Here is a 14,845-nt window from a genome sequence, read left to right on the forward strand (position 1 = left end):
GAGAACCCATATGGCAGTATTGGGGGCATAGAGAGAGAGAAGTTTACAAAGTATTGTGACAGATTATGATTGGACTCAACCTCCGATGTTCTGTAAGACTGTGGTCCCCAACCCTGGGCTGAGGACCAGTACCAGGTCTGTGGCCTGTTAGGGACCTGGATGCAGAGCTCCACTCTCCCCCCTTTCCCCCCATCCGTGTAAAAATTGTCTTCCATGAGACTTAGGAAACGGGAGTGGTGGTGGTGGAGGAGGCGCACAGCAGGAGGTGAGCAGGTGAGCCAGCCTATTTACAGCCACTCCCCATCACTCATATCACCACCTGAGCTCCGCCTCCCCCCAACACACACCATCATGGAAAAACTGTCTTCCATGAAACTGGTCCCTGGTGCCAAAAAGGTTGGGGACCACTGCTCTGAGAGATACAAATATAGCATGTTAGTTACATTTAAATTACTTTTGTATATTGGACTATGGATGTAACATATTCTTAGCCTGGACCACATGGGTCTCCACGTGTATAGGAAAAATAATAACAATAACAATAATAATAACGGCAAGAGTGGTTTGGCAAATTCTGCCTCCCAGCTTAAGATCTTCAAGGTCACATCTACAACAAACCGAGATGAATTAACCAGAACCAAATGGCAGTCACTGCCAGTTTTGCAGGGCAAAATGGTAGAGCCACTGGTCATACAGGGCTGAGGAGAAATCTTCATTTTCTGTGTCCATCTAGGGCCTTCCACTGTCCACGAGACCTTCCAAGGGGGTGTTGAAACACAGTTTAAACTTCTTTCATAATCAATTTTATGGCAATGATGAGAAATTTTGAAAGGAAAAAAACTCACACTTATTGCCCTGTTTTTATTTTTGAATTGTGATTCAGCTCAAGATGTTATTTTTAACCTGTTAATGTCACTATGAGCAAAGTTTGGACAAGTTTTCTCACAGCTGGACTCAAGGCCAAGGTCTGGATGTCTTTAGATCAAAGCGGGATGTTTGGGCAGAAAGGAAAAGAAATGGCCAAATGTTTGCCCAGCCTCTCCTCAGATGCACTCCCGACTGCAGGGCTTCTGCCGTAATTCCTCACATACAAAGGAAAGGCACAGCTCAGCCTTGCCTGAGTGTGGAGAGTGACTTACAAAAGCATGGTCCTCAGAAAGGAAAACAGCTTATTCGCTAAGACTGAATTTTAATTGCATTGTCTGAGCTGTTAGACATTAGGTCATACCCTAAGATGCAACAGTACTTCTGATTAAATATCTTTCTCATTTTGGTAAACTCTTTAGAGCTTTGTCATCAGTATTATAAGTAGACCCCAAATCTCCCAGTTTCAAAACCGGGAGGTACCCAGACTAACAACAGAGACCACTCTGCATTTACATTCTTCCCCCTAAATTTTCCCCTCTTTCTGGGGTCTCCCTCCTGGTCAATGGTATTTTGCAAAAACCTCCGTCGGTACCTACCCCACCCTCCATCCAATATGCTGCCGTGTCCAGTGATTCTACCTGTGAACTAGTTCCCGAATCCATCACACCTTGCCGTTCTCTCAGTGCTGGTTCAGGCCCTTGCTCATCTCACTGGGACTCCCACAAATGCCTCCTAAATGGCTTCCTGGTCTCCAAGAACGCCTTCTGCAGGCCACAGGCACCACTATGGAGGTCACGTCCTACCCCTACTCGGAGGCTGCACTGGCTTCCCATGCCCCACCTGAAGCCCTCCCAACTCCTGCTCGTGGCATCAGGCCCTCCCTGCCTGCTCCACCCTCCTTCCCTTGCCCTTGAACTCTCTCTAACTGTATTCCATGTAGTGTCTTATGCATGCACAGAAATTTTCACCTTATTTTACCTTTGATTTTATTTTTCTCTTTACCTGGGATACTTTCCATTCCCACACACCTTTATTCCTTCCCTTAATACACATAAATCATACTTTAATGTCCAGCTTTAAAACTATCTGCTCCATGAACCTCTTCTCTATCATTCCAGCTAGAATTAATTACTCCTTGCCCTGTGATTCCAAAATGGCATTTACAATGAGTAACTCATATCTGAGTAAACTTTTGTAGCTTATGAAATATTTCAAATAACTCATCTCATTTGATTGTAACCTAGTGAGGTTACAACGTTTTACAACTGAGGAAACTGGGTTGGGTGAGGGACAGTGGGGGTTTGTTAAATAATGTGGCAGAGACTGCTATTGATGCATTTTCCTCTTCTAGGATGATAGAAGTTTTTAGCTGGGAACATGACTACTCATCTGCAGACTCATTTCCCAGACTCCTCTGCAGTCAGGTGTGGCCATGTGACTAGGTCCTAAGCATTGGGAGGAGAACGGGAGTGAGGAGTGCAATTTCTGAGCCCTTAAAATGAGTGGCTGGCTCTCATTCTTCCTCTCTGCTGGCTGGAGTGTAGACATAAGGGGAACCAGAGCGTTTGTTTGGGTCACATGATGAAAGACCCCCTTAAGGATGGCAAAGCAACAGGAGAGAGCCTGGGTCCCCGATGATTCCAGAGCCCCCATACCAGTCTCTGGACTTTAAAGGGAAAGAAATAAACAACTATATTGTTTAAGCTGTTACACTATTGTGGCCCTCTTTGTTATAGCAGCTAAACTGATATCTTAAGCAATTCAAATAACTTGCCCAAGGTTACAAGGCAGTTAATGGTAGAGCAAGCATAACTCTAGAATCCAAGCTCTTCCCAAGAGATGACATTGCACATCTTTATAACAGGAATTTGGGTCCTGGGTACATACTTTTTTTTCTTTTCACCCTCCCTCCTTGCTTCACTGTAAATACCTTGGTCATTTATTGAAAGAATATATTCTGAGTGCCTACAACACACCAGGCACTGTTTTAGGAACTGAGAATAGCACAGTGAATAATATAGATAATATCCTGTCCCTACAGGATTTAGCTTACATTGCAGCGGGAGGAGAAAGACTACAAACAAGCAAATAAATAAATATATAACATGCCAGGTGGTGCTAAGTGCTATGAAGATAAACCAGGTCGATGTGCTGGTGATGAAAGCAGAGCAAGCAGTGGCTACTTTGGCTAGAGTGATCCAAAAAAGCTTCTCTAAGGTGATACTCAGGCTGAGAACTGAATGAGAAGAAGGCAACCATGTGATTTTCTCGATTAAGATCATTCCAGATACTGGAATGTAAGAGCAAAGGTCTCAAGGCAGGAATAAAAGTAGCTTTTTTGGAAGAATAGTGAAAAGACAAGGACCTTTAAAAACCTCCTTGCTCACCACAACAGTGTCTCACATGCAGCGGGTGCTCAGTACATGTTTGATGAGTTGGACAAGACAAACCTCTAATGCTTGATACCATGTGTATATCCAGCTGTCGAACATTCTGTAGCACACTGGGTTTTGGACTCACCCTAGATTTTTCAGGACTGTAGCCTGTGCTGCTCACCAGGCAACACTTTGTTCTTCCTGCAATAACTAGGATGACCCATTACCAAGGTAAAAGTTTCTTGTTTTCTCAGTTGGAAATCCTCCAACATGTGTCAAATCATAGGAACCTCCTCTATCCCATTCAGAGGCTGCTGAGTTCCACCTCAGCATGCAGTAGCACACAGTTATTTTCTTTTTTTTTTTTTTTTATTTAATTTTACAGAATCAAAGAGTCTAACAGTATATCTTGTTAGATACAGTATGTCCTCATAATGTATACATTATTTCTTGTACAATGATATGAAATAATATGGGAAATATTCATGATAAATTATTAAGTGAACAGTGCAAGTTAAAAACAATAGTTTCATATTTTTTTCCCCATCCCCCCTTTCCCGAGTCAGCACCTTCAAGTGTTACCACTCCCCAAATGGTGCGCAATGCACTCATTGTGTAGGCACACCCCCATCCCCTCCCCCACCCCCCACCTCAGTCTGATGTCCAGTTGGTGTCGTTTCCAGATTTGTATTTAGGTGATGATCAAGGAAACCAATTTTCTGGTGAGTACATGTGATGCTTGTTTTTCCATTCTTGGGATACTTCACTTAATATAATGGGTTCCAACTCTCTCCAGGAGAACCATAGAGATGTTGTATCTTCATCATTCCTTATAGCTGAGTAGTACTCCATGGTATACATATACCACAGTTTACTAATCCAATCATGTATTGATGGGCATTTGGGTTGTTTCCACATCTTTGCTATTGTGAATTGTGCTGCTATAACACAGTTATTTTCTATTGATACAAATGTGCTGTGTCTATTGATACAAAAGCACCCCAAAGCTTAGTGGCTTACTACAATGTGTTTATTTCCTGGCTTTATATTTCTGCAGGTCAGCTGTGGCTCTACTGGGCTTCCCATAGATTGTCTGAGCTGGAATCCGGACTGGTTTCAAATGTGTTACTATATAGTCAAACCCATGAAGATCTAAAGAGATGGGACTTTGGTGAGATCACACAGCTAGTTGATATGAAACCCCAAGATAGAAACAGGTCTCCTCACTCCCAAACGAGCCTCCAACTAAGAGCAAACTGGACAAGCCAACACTGAGAAAAGGATCACATCAATTCCTTGTTGTCTTTGGATAGGTGGCTAAGTAGACCATGTTTTCTCATGGCAGATAGCAGACACATAATAACACAAGCACATTTAATACCTCTGCTCATGTAGTATCTGCTGACTGATCCAAGCAAGTCACATGGCCAAGTCCAATGTCGACTGGGACAGGGATACATACTTCATCCACAGTGGGTGGGGAGAAGAGTGATATCTACTGACCAGTAATCCGGTCTATCATGGCATATATGCAATTCCGGCTCTGCTCAGATTTAGATGCTTAATCTTTAGCTAAATATTTCCCCAATAGTGTGTTCCTCAATGGAAACTTTCTCCACCCTTTAGATTTACAGAGACTTCATGCCAGGGGCTGGTCCCCATCAGGGAGTTGTAAGATGATGTGCAGTGACTTCACTCTCCTTGGGTGAGGGGAACGTCATTTCCACATAACCAGCATCCCACTCCCAGCTGGGAGCCTGGAGCCCAAAGCTCATAGTTCTCTTTGAAGGCCTTGATGGTATGCAAGGCCATCAGCATATGGGGAGTAGCCTTTTTAACCAGATGCTTAGGGGACCTCAGAGGGACACCCAACATAACCTTCCAGAATGAACTGTAAGGACCAGCCCCTATGGGACTTTTTACAAATTGTGGTAGCCAAGATTCTGAGTAACACCTAAACCATATGACAGCTGCCTGTTGGTGGCAGGACTTGAGTCTATATTAGTTATATATCCTGTCCAGTCTCCTCTGCATCTTTAAAGATATGGAGGTAAATGTGTTTTGTTACAGCAAAGGAGTGAGTGAACCATAGTCAGGGTGAATCACAAGCCCTATAAGGCAGCTCCACTTGGAAATTGAGATGGGGAAATGCTTCAGTAAATGCCAGGAGGAGAATTAATGGGACCCCCTCTCTCAGTATTGGCTTTACCAGTTTGCTCTCGGTTTGAAGGCTCATTTGGGAGTGAGGAGACCTGGTTCTGTCTTGGGCTTTCACATCAACTAGCCACATGAGCTCACTGAAGTCATATCTCCTTTATGGGCCTTAGTGGGTCCGACTATAGCAGCTGTCCCCCAAATTACAAGTAGGTTCCAGCAACAAGTGCTGCAAGTGCCACTAGAGGAACAGTCACTCACGGTTGATTGGTCTAGAAGGAATTGCTGGAGGAGCAACTATTGGAGCTGGTTCAAGAAAGATGGAGAGGTTTAGATTCAGACAGAAAGAGAGAGGAAAAAAGGTAATGTTTTGAGTATCTACTTTATTTCAGGCAATGCTACAGGTTTTACACATATAATTTTACAATATGCTTTACAATAAAGTATTGTATACTTTACAATATAGTTACAGTAATACTTTTCCAGCATCAATTTCAACTGATAAGCCCATATGATATATGTCAAGATTCTGAAGGGACTATGAGAATGACACTTTCCCATACTGATTGGCAAAGGAGATGGTCTCATCACTAATGATCTATGATACTCTATTCCTGGCCCTCTCAGCAGACCAAGGATTTGAATTGGAGTGAGCAAAGAGGTGAGGAGATTTTTGTTTCCCCATGGTGGGGGGATCTGAGTGCCACCTTATGATCCCAAGCCCAGGGCTTTAAAATGTTGGAGCTACAGAAAACTGAGGCCTGACTCGTGCCTGCAAAATTTTACATGGACTTGGATGGAGGAGGGGATATTAGCCCCACCCAGGGAGTCCCAAAGAGTAGCAAAGGCTGATTAAATGCTCTGATGGGGCTTCAAGACAAGGCTACCATGCTGGGATTTGCTTCCCTACAGAAATGATCAGAGCAAGGGTGAGAGAGTGCTTCCCCCAGACCAGAGGTGGCCATGTCAGAGAGTCACCATACAGTGGCTTGGACTCTGTTCAAGACTTATTGTCATGATAGTACTTTATTATCCAAAAGTGAGCAGAAAAGTCAAGGGACCTGCTAGAGTAGGTAAGGGAAGTTACCTCTACTGAACAAAATTTAAAGAGATATGGGAGACAAAAATAAAGGTGTGTTTTGTTAGATCAGGAATAATACTTATACAACATGCCAGCTGCAGGAGCATTAGCTCATTCAACCCTCAATTTTCTTAAGACTTAGCTTTCCAGTAGTGTTTAGGAAAAATATTCCTGGGTATGTTAATGGGTATGCTGAGGAAAAAAAGGTCTTCCCTGAAGTAAATGAGCTTATTTTGCCAGTAAACAAAATTAAACTTGCTTCGTTATCACAAGATTTCACAGGGCCTTTTGCATTTTGGACCTACGAAAGGAAGACTTTTACAGAACATTTCTTGTGCTCATTTGATTATAAATATACTTAGAGTGTATATTTAGGAACTTCAATGAAGGGTTTAGAAAATGCTGCCCTGTGACGCAGCTATAGCATCTCTATTTGGTAGATGAAGGATGTTCTGGTTGCATATTTTATTTTGGAAAGAGTAAATACAGGTCCAGGTCACCTTAGAAGGTGATGATTTATTAAAAGAATAAACATGGAAATAAGGAAGGCAAGACTCTCAAGCAGAAGGGTCAGGCCCTGTGGGGACTGGAACAAAATCTGGGATTGAAAAGTCATTCAAAAGACAATACAGCTCTTTGGCAATGATTTATTGGATATGACATCAAAAGCACAGGAAACAAAAAATAGAAAAATTGGACTACATCAAAATTAAAAATTTCTGTGCATCAGGGGACATAATCAACAGAGTGAAAAGGTGACCTGCTCAATGGGGGGAAATATTTGCAAGTCATACATCTGGTGACAGAATAATATCCAAAATATGTAAAGAACACCTACAACTCAACAACAAAAAAGCAAACAACCCAATTCAAAACTGAGCAAAGGACTTGAACAAACATTTCTCCAAAGAAGATATATAAATAGCCAATAGGCACATGAATCAGCACCCTTTCATGATCCAATCAGCCCAGGCTAGAGTGGCACTTTCATATTGTAGGTGGAATAGCTGAGAAGCATACTATGACAGAAATGGCCAGCTGCTTGACAAGGGTGCCATAACAATTCACTGGGAGAAAGAATAGTTTTTTCAAAAAATAGTGCTGTGAGAACTGAATATCCACATGCAAAAGAATGAAGTTGGAAAAGAAGCCCTATTCAATAAATGGTGCTGGGAGAATTGGATAGCCACATGCAGAAGAATAAAACAGAATCCACATCTCTCACCACTCACAAAAATTAATTCAAGATGGATAAAAGACTTAAATGTAAGGCATAAAACTGTAAGAATTCTAGAAGAAAGTGTAGGGAAAATTCTTCTAGATATTGGCCTACACAAAGAATTTGTGATTAAGACCCCAATGACAATTACAGCAACAACAAAAATAAATAAACGGGACATGATTAAATTGAAAAGATTCTGCACAGCTAAAGAAATAACAGAGCAAACGGACAACCTACAGAATGGGAGAAAATATTGCAAACTATATATCCGATAAAAGGCTAATATCCAGAATCTACAAAGAACTCAAACAAATCAACAAGAAAAAAACAAACAGTTCCATTAAAAAGTGGGCAAAAGACATGAACAGAGTTTTTCAAAAGATAATAGAGAAATGTCCAATAAGCATATGAAAAAATGCTCAACATCACTAATCAGCAGGGAAATGCAAATTAAAACCACAATGAGATCTCACCTCACCCCTGTTAGAATGGCTTTTATTAAAAAGTCCAAAAACAATAGATGCTGGCATAGATGCAGACAGAAAGGTGTGCTTGTACACTGTTGGTGAGATTGCAAATTAATACAACCTCTATGGAAAACATAATGAATGCTGGTGAAGATGTAGAGAAAGGGAATCCTCATACACGGTTGGTAGGAATGTAAATTAGTGCAACCACTATTGAAAACAGTATGGAGGTTCCTCAAAAAACTAAAAATACAACTACCATATGACCCGGTGATCCCACTGCTGGGTATATATCCAAAGGATGTAAATTAAGTATATCAAAATTGTATTTGCACTCCCATGTTTATTGTAGCACTATTCACAACAGCCAAGATTTAGAATCAACTTAAGTGTCCATCAACAGATGAATGGATAAAGAAATCACAGTACATATACATAACAGAATATTACACAGTCATAAAAAGAATGAAATCCTGCTATTTGCAACAACATGGATGGAACTGGAGAACGTTATGTTAAGTGAAATAAGTCAAGCACAGAAAGACAAGTATTGCATGTTCTCACTCGTATATGGGGACTAAATATTAAAAACAATAGATCTCATAGAGACAGAGAGTAGGATGACGGTTACTAGAGGCTAGGAAGGGTAGCTGGGAGGTTGTGAGGATAAAGCTGGATGGTTACTTAGTGCAAAAAGATAGACAGAATGAACAATATTTGATAGTAAACAAAGTGACTATTAATATAATCAACAATAACTTAGAGCAGAGGTCCCCAACCTTTTTGAAACCAGGATCAGTTTCATGGAAGAGAGTTTTTCCACTGATGGGGGGCCACATGCATGAGCTTTGAAGAGGTCAGGCTAAGTGGATGAAACCAGTCACAATTCTATTTATATGAAATGTCCAGAGTATGCAAATCTATAGAGACAGAAAGTAGATTACATGTTACCTAGGGCTGTAGGGGATGGAGAAGTGGAAGGGATGGGGTGAGGAGGAAATGCCTAAGGGGTCCATGGGCTTTTGTGGGGGGGATAATGACAAATGTTATAAAGTTGATTGAGTAATGAATGCACAATTATATGAATATACTAAAAGTCATTGAACTATACACTTTAAATGAGTGAATTGTATGGTACATGAATTACATCTCAGTAAAGCTGTTTTTAAAAATGGCTATTTGCTACATAATATTCATTCCCTTCTTCCCTAATAGCACAACTCTCATTTGATTCAAGGCACTCCACTAAAGCACCATGTTTCCCAGCTTCCCTAGCTGAGTGTGGCCATGACTACGACTTCTGGCCAATAAAATGTAAGCAGATATTTTTTGTGGGACATCCCAGAAGGCTGGCTAAAGGGAATTGACTGTTAGAACACTTGCTCTTTAGTCCTCTTTTATTTCCTTCTGCAGCTGGCCTAGAACTCGAACATAATGGCTGACAACTATTTGGAGTCACGAGTTGATCTTGAGGATGGATGGAAATCACAGCTGAGAAAAGTAGATGGAAAATTAGGAGCTCCAGGACCCCATGGAGTCACACCATATCAGTCTTGGATTGCTCACCTCTAGATTCCTTTTAAGTGAATGAAAAACAAACTTCTGTCTTGTTTAAGTTCCTGTTATTGTTGGTTTTACCCTTTTATGGAACAGATCCTAATCCTAACTGACAGCCTCATCATAATTACCCAAGGTCACTAGTATGCAGTAGACGTGATATCCAAAGACCTTCTCCCTCCTCTTCTGACATACTGACGTCTGCAGATCAATGACTTGAGATTTCAGAGGCAAGGAAATAATTTCATGAAGAAGATTGCCTGAAATAAAAAGCTCCTATGGGAGAGAAGTGGGAGATGACATGGGAGGGGCAGAGTAGGAACAGATTGCAGAGGCTGAAAGGTGGACAAGGCTATACTTCACACTGCAGGTGAAAAGCCATGGAATACCAGCATGCAAGGAATGCTTGGAAAAGATCAGTTTGTACACACGCTGCACTAAGTGGTTAGATTGAGGCAAGCTAAATTTGCCCAGTGGGAGAAGAGGAAACAAATATAGCAATGAGCCTAGATATTAACTGTTCCAACCACATAAATTAAATCACAACAAACCATCCTCAAATTAACTCTCAGGAAACCCTCAAAAAAGCCAATGATAGCAAAACACATTTATTTACACAAATGTGGAGGGAAGGCTTTTTCATTTGACAAAATGTTCCTTTCTTTCAGACCATCGCCATTCCCACCTCACGGGATGTCACAGAATGTATCCATCACACCACAGGCTTCCAGCTTACTCTGCAGGGTTCAGAAGTTTAGTTTGCCATCAGAAACTGGCCCATGTGGGCTGGTTATCTAAAAGAAAAGGTGGCTTTTAAAGAATATTACCATCTTTTTTCTCAAGGGCTTCAAAACTCATCTTTTATCAGCTGATCAGGTTCCTATAACTTCTCTGGAAAGTGGGTGGAGCTAAAGGGTATCCCCATTTCTCAAAGGATGAGACTGAAGTGTAGTACTTAATCTGATTCTTTGCAGTGGTCTAGAATAAAATCCACATCTCTTGAGACTCTGCCTATGATCACAATGCCTGCCTCGTAGGCTGGAAGAATTCAGCTCCCCCCTCAGTGGTGGGTCCCCAGGTGCCGTCCTGTGTCCCCTAATCCCCTATGGTGGTCTCCACACCTCCTCTTCACTGCTCACAAATAATGCTTGTCCTCTTCCTCCAGTCCTCATGGAGATATAAAAGGCCATCATCAATGGTATTAGATTACTCAGAATATTGAACTTATATGGTCTATTTTGTTAAAGAAATTGGAGAGCACCTGGGATTGTAAGTGTGATCGCTGACATCAGACCAATCTGACAAGTCAGCCAGGTGACTCCTTGTGCCTCAGTTTCCCCACTTACAAAAAGGGCATCATAATGCTGCCTACATCACAGGTCGTTGTGACGATTAAATGAGCATATGCATGTCAAGCAGTTAGCACACCACTAGGCAAAGGAAGGGTTCCATAAATATTAGCTCAGAGAGAGAGAAAAGGGAACATAAAAGCAGTCTTCCAATATTTAAATGGCCACAGAAGAAGTTTAGACAAATTGTGTGTGCCATAATTAAAACCACACGAGCAGATTTGTTTTCCAAATGGGAAGAACAATCTAACATTGGAGATGTCTAATAATGAAATCAGCCAACCAGAGAGGCTGAGTGAGTGCCCCACCCCTGGCGGCATCAAGCCGAGATCCCAATGACTCCTTAACGCTGTAGCCGGGACTCCAGTCTCGAATGGGAAAATGGACCAGTAAGCTTTAAATGGCCAAGAACCAAATGTTCTTTAAAGTTTTTAGAACTGCAGCAGGCAACAGTCAAATAAGGGCCAATTTCCACTGAAAACAAGCTTCCAGAGGCTTACCTTCTCTCCTTCAGTTTAGAGAGTCCGTTAAATACCCCAGGCAGGGAGAAGGTCACCCCTAAGAAACAGGGGGACTCCATTTGAACATTTTCCACTCTGGTCTGTGGAAGATGTCCGTTTTCTCGGTCGGGCTGGCTCCCTCGGGGAAAGGTACGTCCGTTCTTGCATGTGGTTCTGATGGAACTGCCAATCACAGCACCTTCTTCGTCCTCCTGCTCACATGACCTGGGCCTGGCCAATCACAGAGCTCCATTCTCCTGTCTCTAGTGATTGAGAAGAACATATGACCCGAGCAGGACCAATCAGAGCCATCCATGGATGCTAGGCGGGTATGAACCCTGAGAGAGGTATGGCTGGGATGGTGGGTTATTATGGTCACGTAAGACTGATGATGCCAGGAACTATCTTTCCCACCCCACGGAGAGAACTTTCCAGAAGGAAGGCAGAAGTGAGAGTTGGAAAGAGAATGACAGAGCCCTGTCCACACTGTTAAAGCGCCCAAATCCAGTTATGACAGCAAGCAGCTCAACTCTTGGACTTATAAGTCATATGAACTGAAAAAAAAAAATGATTAGATTTCTGTCACTTGCAGCCACAACAATCCTAATACAAAGTCCACATAAAACAGGGTGGCAAGGCACATCTGTCCAAGAAACTCATAGGTCTGTTTTACAGTATTTTCAAAAGGGAGTAACAGATAAACCCAGGGCTGAAGAAGCATTTGGTGAAAGGTAAATATTAATAATATACACAGAAAGTTGCTTGGTTTTCCCTCCCTGTCATTCCTGCTAACTACCTAGGATCAGAGTGATTGCAAAAATCAGATGCTAGCCCGTGTTGGGTGCAAACTAGGTCTCTGGCATCATATAACTGAGCTAATTTTGAAGGCATAGGCTCTCCTCAATTCTTAAAATAAAAAGCCCCCCACACTTGTGTCAATCATGCAGCCAATTAAGGGGCCTCGAAATGACAAACCACCGGGTTGTCAAGGTAGATTAAAGACGCAGAAGAAGTTTCTGATGGTTGGGATAATTAGACTGTCATCCTGCAGCATGGCCCGATCTGCTTGCCAGGGAAGGGGGTGTGGAAGCACCCAGGATTATTTTAACAGGTGGTTTAGAGAGCAAACTCCCCTGAATGCTCACCTACTGGGCTCAGTAAGGATTGGCATGCCAGAACCAGGAGACTGGGGCTGAGGGTGTGTGTGTGTGTGTGCGTGTGTGTTCATTCTTGTCATCTAAAATTGGCCAGGGTGAACTTTAATCAAGCAACCCCATCTGTTTGCAAAATGCAGGCACCTTCCACAACTCATCTGCCCCCAAGGGGCTTTATTCGAGATGGAGTTTATCTGCCCAGCAAGTTATTAATACTCCTTTCCTTTCCTCAGGGAGCCCCCATGACCTGATTTGAACCTTTGAAGGCATGTATCAGATTTCAGATCTGATTCCTCCCAACCTACACCTCTTCCCAGCCAGTCCACAGAAATCCCCATGAAGGCTGATTATCTTCCTCACCCCAGAGACCAAGAGAATTCCGAGTGAAAGAGACCACTCAGCTCCCAGAGACCAAATAGAGGAGCTGTCCCTAATTTATAGAGAATTAGGCCCTTCCCACCCACATCCTCCTTGGCAGAGTTGGGTCCTGATTGCTTTGCTGCAGGCAGTCACAAAACTAGTGCTGCAAAAATCCCCTGTTTATATATACATGAGGTCCCCAAAGGCAATCTATAAGGGATGCTAAATACTGCCAGAAATACAGTGAGATGAAGAAAATGTTATTTGTTGGCATCTTCTCAGGGAAATCTGTGTGCACAGGAGGAATATTTTAATAAGCTGCTTGCCATCCATGGTAGCTGAAGCTGCCCTCCCAAGAGTGTGGGGCCAATAAGCAGCAAGGCTTTTATTCTGCTGGCTGAGGGGTGCAGGCCTGAGGCCAGAGGGGAATTGCTGTAGATGGTTGAGGATCTTGGGGTGGGGGTGTGCAGGCAGCACCACCCAACCCACCACTGCCTTCCCTCAAGTGTTTGTACCTATTGCTGCCATAACAAATTATCATCAACTCAGTGGCTTAAAACCACAGAAATGTATTCACTTAAAGTTCTAGGGCTCAGAAGTCCAAAATGGTCTTACTGGGCTAAAATCTAGCTGTGAGTGTTGGGCAGAGCTGTGCTGCCTCTGGAGGTGCTAGGGGAGAATCTGTTTCTACCTTTTCCAACTTCCCCAGCTGCTCCCTTGACTCATGGCCCCTTCTTCTAGCTTCCAAGCCAGCAGTGTGGCATCTTCTCTTTCTGACTCTTTCCTTCCGCCCCCATCACATGGTTTTCTCTTCTGACTGTAGTCACATCTCCCTCTGGCTCCCTCTTAGGAGAACAATAGTGATTACATTGGGACCACTTGGATAATTTCCCCATCTTAAAATACCCCATTTAATTACATCTGCAAAGACTCTTATTCCATATAATGTAACATTTAGAGGCTCCAGGTTCAGGACCTGATATCTTTAGGAGTAATTATTCAGCCTATGACACTTCTTAATACAGGTTGAAAAATGATGTCACACTCACCCATTAGGGGAAGCGGACACTCTCAGCCTGACAGTAGGAGTTCAAATTGATGCAGGACGACTTGGCAAGCTTCATCAAAAGGAAAATATATTTTCTCTTGGATTCAGCAGTTTCTTCTAGGAATTCATCAATTCTGCTTCTAAGAATTCATCACAGAGATATATTTGAAAATGGATGTGTAAGGATGTTTTTTTTCCAGCATTGTTTACAACAGCCTAAATTGTAAACCACCGAATGACCCCAGCTATGGGGGCTGGTTGGATAAATTAAGGAACATCCACAGCATGAAATACTGTGCAATTGTAAAAGAGAATGAGATAGATCTGTGTGAGTTCATGTGGAAGACTCTTTAAGATAAGGGAATAAAATAAGCTACAAGACAGTGTGCAGAGTATATTCCTATTTGTGGAGAGAAAGGAGTGTGTGCATGTGAGTGTGTGTGCATTTGTATTTGTATATACCTAGAATATTCCTGTATGAGACAGAGCACAGGTCCTCCCCTCTGTAGAGGATGACTAGGAGGTTGGAGGTATGGAGCAAAAGTGGTTTTAAATTTTTACTGTGGGCATTTATTAATTTTCAATTAAAAAAAACAGTTAATGAAAAAAGAGAGAGAACATTGCTCTGGAAGAGCTGACAAATTATTAGCCTGCCTAATGCACCCGTACTTTTGGTCTTGTCTCTCCAACTCCCAACCTCATCACCAAGGC

The sequence above is a fragment of the Eulemur rufifrons genome, chromosome 2, assembly GCF_041146395.1.
Source record: "Eulemur rufifrons isolate Redbay chromosome 2, OSU_ERuf_1, whole genome shotgun sequence".
Lineage (NCBI taxonomy): Eukaryota > Metazoa > Chordata > Mammalia > Primates > Lemuridae > Eulemur > Eulemur rufifrons.